At 39.1% G+C, this 6,287-nt stretch overlaps 1 pseudogene; it reads right to left on the reverse strand.

Annotated features, from left to right (window-relative positions):
- Positions 1 to 265: 265 nt before the first annotated feature.
- Positions 266 to 948, reverse strand: LOC110741490 (annotated as a pseudogene).
- Between the last annotated feature and the right edge of the window lie 5,339 nt (positions 949 to 6,287).

Genomic DNA, 6,287 nt, shown 5'->3' on the forward strand with positions numbered 1-6,287 from the left:
TTTTTATTATACTTTACGTTCTGGGGTACGTGAGCAGAACATGCCTGTTACATAGGTATACATGTGCCATGGTGGTTTGCTGCACCCATCAACCCATCATCTACATTAGGTAATTCTCCTAATGCTATCCTTCCCCCAGACCCCCATCCCCTGACAGGACCCAGTGTGTGATGTTCCCCTCCCATGGTAATCAAATTTTATAATTAAGCCTAGTGAGGGTAATGGACACTTCTCAAATAAGGGATGTGTTGGTAGCAGTGCTCCCCTACTCTAAGGTATTCACAAGGAGACAGATTTTTTTTTTAAATTCATCCTTCTCTTATTCCTCTTTTTCTTCTTCGTCTGACTCTTCCAACTTTTTATGGGCAACTTTAGTGGGACTGTACCTCTGCGGCATCAAATTTTCCTTTAGACTTATAGTCGGCAACATCCTTCTTATACTTCAGCTTCACTGCCTTAGTGATGTCAGGCTGCTTTTCACTGTCACCTAAGTTATTCTGCATCTCAGCCAACCTTTTTGTTTGTTTTGCACATCTCCAACGGGGGTGTGTCAGGGTTTCTGGATCAGATCTTGGGGCAGGATTCTGAACAGAACAGGAAAACTTCAGACAGAGGCCTTTTGGGGGCATTAGGGTCCTTCTTCTTGCCTCCCTTAGCTGGTCTGTAATCCTTCATTTCCCTATCATTGCATTCTTTATCCACATCTGCCATGTTATAACTTCAACTTCTCTTTCCCAGACATTGTCTTCGACTTCTCATAGCACTTCTTGAAAAACTACAAAATTGACAGATCTCTGAGTTTTTCTTATGTTTCTGCACGTTTGCACAAAGAAGACATAAGCAGACATCTTGCCCTTGGGTTTCTTGGGGTCACCTTTAGCCATGCTGACTGTATTGTTTGCTAGTCTCTACAAACAAAAAAAGAGTCTCACTCTGTCACCTAGGCTGAAATGCAGTGATGCAATCATAACTCACTGCAACCTCAGATTCCCAGGCTTAAGCAATCCTCCTGCCTCAGTCTCCTAATAACTGGAACTACAGGCACACACCACTACCCCTGCCTAATTTTTGAATCTTTTTATTTTTTGTGGAGATGGGTCTCGCTATATTGCCCAAGGTGGTCTCAAACTCCTGGGCTCAAGGAATCTTCTCACCTTGATATCTCAACATGCCAGGATTATACGTGTGAGCTACAGCACCCAGCCATGCACCTACTTTTGCATGAAACAGAAAAACTACATATCCACAAGCTTCCAGGAGGATAAACAGTAACTCCTGCTGGATTTCACTGGATATTTTATAGCCAGGGCATCACAGGATGAAAACAATATAAACAGGTGGGTCCACACTCTCCCCAGATCAGTTTCCTTTCACTTATCACTCATTAGCTATTTAATAGAAACTTCAGCTTTCTGAGTCTCTCCTTGTGCTACTGCATCTATCAGGGTCTTGGGAGAAAATACAAGTAACTAAGGTGAGGTTTTGAAGATAATTTAATGAGAAAACTAGTTACAAAGGTGTTGAGAAAAGAAAGCAATAAGAAATATTGAAGAATACTGGGACAAGTAAAAGTGGAAGGGAGTGAAAGGAGCTGTGGAAATCACGTTCTAGCCTCAGACTCCCTGAACAGGGCAAGTCTGCCAGAGAAGATTGTAGCAGAGGCTACAATCTCCCCAGTGGAATTTGGGGGCCTACTGAATCTGCATAGATTATGTGCAACTTGTTGGCATTTTGAAGAAAATATGAAAATAACTAATAAGTTAGAATAAGAGAAGTACTCTCTGGCCCCAAAACAGAGGATCCTCATATTAGAAGTTATGACTCCATACCATACAGAGAATGCCAGTCCAAAACACAGGAAGTCCAGAGACTACAGCAAAGACCAGCCAAGCTGTCTTCCTTCATATTATATATTTCACAAGATGTGCTGGTCTGTAAAAATACCCTCCCTCTATTGCAGGCAGCAAGACAACTCTTTGTTCCTATGGATTATGCTGCCATTAGGATAGAATGTAAGATGCCCTTAAAATTCTTATGCTTATATATTGTTGTTCTGACCAATTTCTCTCTCTCTGTCTCTCTCTCTCTCTCTCTTTAAAATAAACATAAGTTATTGTGTGGCAGAAAAATCAATAAAAATGTCCTAGACATTCATCATAAAAGAATGATAAAGATAGAGTAGTAACTTGATGAGAGCTAGAGTCATAGAAGTTCCTGGAAGGAGCTATAATATTAGAGAGAGAAATAGACTAGAATCAATGTGCCCAGGTTTAGAGGGAGGTAGAAAAAAAAGCAACTCATCCTCTGTCCTTCTTGTTCTCCTCTTCCATTGGCCACACTCAAGTGGAAGCCAGAGTCCAAACAGTCCTGCTGATGCTTCTGTAGGATAAGGCTCAAGGATTTCTTTCAGAAAAAGACTTTTGAGAAACACTGGCTTTAATTTCTTCATCTGAAAATAGTTTAATGTTAAGTGCCCCCTACATGTCACTACAGAGACATAGTTCTGACTTTATAATATTACATTATCTTTATGTTAGCTATATCTTCTAATTCAGGATACAGCATAGATTTTTAAAGTTTTATGCAATGTTTATAGGCATATGTAATACTAGGTACCTGTGCAGCTAAGTTAGACCTTTATTTGTTTTTGCCCTGTGGCTCTAATTATTGAGGTATAAATTTACACATAGTAAAGCATAAAATATTAAGCACTGTAAAATTATATGTACATATGCATATATATATTTTATATATATATATACACACACACAACTACCAGATAAAAATATAGACGATAAGGCTGGATTTTACATAAGAATCTATCAGCCCTGTTTATAATGGAATCATGAAAATGAGGTGTTCATTTGGGGCTGAGAAAAACGTCTCTCAGGCCTACTTTTCCTTTTCCTGCTTATTTGCTATAGTCAACCTAACATGCTCTACTTAGACATAATTCTCAGTATCTGCCTCACATCCCAACAGTATAAGCTGGCACGGTTGTACGGAAAGACAAAGAGGAATCAACATTTGGCAAACATCATGATAAAAATTGATTCAGGGCAAAAATATCAACAGATGTTATAAAGTAAAAGTGCAATGAGGAATAGAATAGCTGTTTGGTCTCAAAATATTAATTATACAATATATTTATTAATTATAAAACAAAGTAACTTTACAATGCAGAAACCCCAATTGATCAGAGATAACATCAATAATTCTTCCGGATACGAAAAACCAAGAGCATAACGCTTCTGTGGGTATTCCCATCAACACTGAATAATAGGAATTCAAGCATGAGGAAACATCAGACAAACCTAAATAAACAGTCATTCCACAAAATACTAAGCCAGTACTCCCCAAATATGTAAACGCCATTAAAGACACAGAAGTACTGAAGAGCTGTTCCAGAATAAAAGCACTACAGAGACAGGATACCTGAATGCAATGCATGATTTGGAAACTGCCTTCAGTGTAAAGAATAATATTGGGACACCTGAAAAACTCTGAATATGTATCAGTGAATTTCCCAGTTTCATTTAATTAATTAATTTATTTTTTGATAGAGTTTCCCTCTTATTTTGCAATGGCATGATCTTCATTCACTGCAACCTCTGCCTCTCGGGTTCAAGCAATGTTCCTGCCTCAGCCTCCTGAGTAGCTGTGATTATAGGCATGCGTCACCACATCCAGCTAATTTTTTTGTAGTAGAAATGGGGTTTTTCCAAGTTGGTCAGGCTGGTCTCGAACTCCCGACCTCAGGTAAACAGCCCGCCTTGGCCTCCCAAAGTGCTGCAAAGTGCTTACAGGTGTGAGCCGCCATGCCCGGCCCCAGTTTTAATTATTATAGTGTGGTTATGCAAGGGAACATTCCTGTCTTTTAGAAGTACGCACTGAACTGTACCACACAGAGACGAGACATGAACTATTCCACATAAAGTGATGTGAATTGTATAACACACAGATTTAAAGACAGAAACAGAGATAGTAACGGAGAAAATCATAACATTTAGAGAATTTTAATGAAAGGAGTTTGGGAATTCTTTGTGCTAATCTTGAAAATTTTCTAAAATTATATCAAATAAAAAGTTAAACAGAGGGGTAAAAAAAGGAGGAGACTAAACTAGGCAAAGGAGCCCTACGGCAAGACAAAAAACTAGTCCCAGTTCTAAAACAAATCAAAGAAGAGGTGATATTTTCGGTGAGGAGTTAGAGATGTCCATTCCTCCTATCACAAGGCAGAAATAAATACGTCTGTTTTAGGAAAAACAACAAAACAGAAAAACCTCAAAATAGAATAATTTTGAGGAAAGCAAACTCCAGACACAAGCATTTTCACTGATACACAGCACCCCGCGCTCCACGGCCGATACACAGCACCCCGCGCTCCACGGCCGATACACAGCACCCCGCGCTCCACGGCTGATACACAGTACCCCGTGCTCCACGGCTGATACATAGTACCCCATACTCCATGGCGCACAGGCTCAAAACAGTTGCCCTCAAAGGGACCAGGGTTGTTGCCATAATGGGTGTTCTCACTGAATAGTGAGGACTGCTTGGCTGCTGATCACACAGCATCCTCAGTACCTTAGCATTGCACTAAACTCTGCTAGAGGGATCTTCAAGAAAGGTTGATGTTAACATTTCCAGCAGCCTGGAAAAATGGGAACCGTGAGTCAGATTTGGGTTGTTTTAATGAAAATAGAGGGTTCCAATTTCTCCACATCCTTGCGAACTATTGCCCTTTGTGTATGTGATAACAGCCATTCTAACAGGTGCAAGGTGCTATCTCACTGTGGTTTTGAATTGCATTTCCCTAATGATTAGTGACATTGAGCATCTTTTGATACACCTGTTGGCCATTTATATGTCTTTTTTAGAGAAATGTCTATTTAAAACCTTAGTTCATTTTTTAATCAGGTTATTGCATTTTTGGACAATGGTTAGTAGGAGTTTCTTACATATTTTTGAAATTAACTTCTTATCAGATATATGGTCTGCCAAAATTTTCTCCCTTTCTGTGAACTGCCTTTTCACCCTGTTGATTCTTTTGTCGCATGTTGGCAAAGATGTGGAGAAACTGAAACCCCTGTGCAGTGTTTGTGGGAATGCAAACTGGTAAAGCTGTTATGGAAAACACTACAGAGGCGCCTCAAAAAAATAAAAATAGAACAACCATAAGATCTAGCCATCCAGTTTCTGAGTCTATACACAAAAAAATTGAAATCAGGATCTCAAAAGAATAAATACACCCCCATGTTCATTGTAGAATTACAATTATTAACAATAGTCAACATGTGAAAACAACATAAATGTTCATCAACAGATTAATGGATAAAGAAAATGTGGTATGTACATACAATGGAATATTATTTGGCCTTCAAAAAGAAAAGCATTCTACAATATGCAATATCATGAATGAATCTGGAGGACATTATGCTAAGTGAAATAAGCTAGATACAGAAGAACAAATACTGCATGATTCCACCTATATGAGGTATCTAAAATAGTCAAACTCATAGAAGCAGAAAGTAGAAAGGTGGATACCAAGGGCTGGGGGAAGAAGAACATGAGGAGTTGCTAATCAACTACATAAAATTTCAGTTATCAAAGATAAATAAGTTCTGGAAATTCACTCTACAACATTGTGCCTATAGTTAACGATACATTGTACACTTAAAAATCTGTTAAAAGGGTAGATTTCATGTTGTGTTCTCACCACAATAAAAAGACTCCATGAGCACCTAAAGAAAATATAAACAGAGAAATGTGACAAATATTGGACTAACATTCTGTGATGAACTAAAAATGCTCTCCACTTCTTTGTGACTCTCCCATAAGGAGGGGAGGTCTGTATTTTTATTTTTGCTTTTTTTCTCACTGATTTTGGAATGGGCCTGTGACTGCTTTGGCCAATAAAATATTGGTGACATGTACCAGCTTTCCACCCAGACTTTAAGAAACCTGGCAGCTTTCACTTCCTCTCTTGGAATGTTTGTGTTGGAAACCCTGAGATGCTTTAAGAAACCTGCTGGAGAAACTAGGTGCAGAGGCTACATGGAAACAGAAATAATTTGAGACTCCATAGGAAGAGAGGCCTGAGCAGACCCACTATGCCAACCTAACCGGTCCTCCTCTCTTCCCCTCCCAAGGCACCAGACATGTACATGAGCCATCTTAAATATTCCAGACTAGGGGAGACCCAGATGGCTATATTCCCAGTTCACATCACATAGAATAGAAGAAACACTCAGGTGAGCTCAGTTAACATTCAGAATCACAAGAAT

This window comes from Papio anubis, chromosome 13 (assembly GCF_008728515.1).
Source record: "Papio anubis isolate 15944 chromosome 13, Panubis1.0, whole genome shotgun sequence".
Lineage (NCBI taxonomy): Eukaryota > Metazoa > Chordata > Mammalia > Primates > Cercopithecidae > Papio > Papio anubis.